This window comes from Oppia nitens, unplaced genomic scaffold, assembly GCF_028296485.1.
Source record: "Oppia nitens isolate AA-2021 unplaced genomic scaffold, nextdenovo-longstitch-racon4-pilon3 scaffold15_pilon_pilon_pilon, whole genome shotgun sequence".
NCBI classification, from domain to species: Eukaryota; Metazoa; Arthropoda; class Arachnida; order Sarcoptiformes; family Oppiidae; genus Oppia; species Oppia nitens.
The window spans coordinates 1,765,001-1,765,386 of record NW_026533194.1 but is presented as its reverse complement, the minus strand read 5'-3'; positions in this window follow the sequence as shown (position 1 = coordinate 1,765,386).

Genomic DNA, 386 nt, shown 5'->3' with positions numbered 1-386 from the left:
GAATATATGTACTAATTATAAATTATTTATATTAATATAATTTATTATTATAAATTAACAATATGCACAGTATTATACTGTATTATAAAGTTTTTATAACTAAAATAATAAATAGCGGTCATAACTATCATAGCTTTAATATTATAACCTAACCTAACCTAAACAAACAATATTGTAATGAATATTATATCGTTTTTTTTATTTTATTTATTTTTTTATTGTTAGTTATAATATTGATTACACTATTTACTGGAATTTACTTTAACTTTAATATATTAAGTAATTTATTTGTGAAAAATTTTTTGTTATAAAATATTTAATTATTAAAAAAAAATTCAATCAATTATTTAATCAATTAGCAGTAAAATAATTGGCAAACAAATACA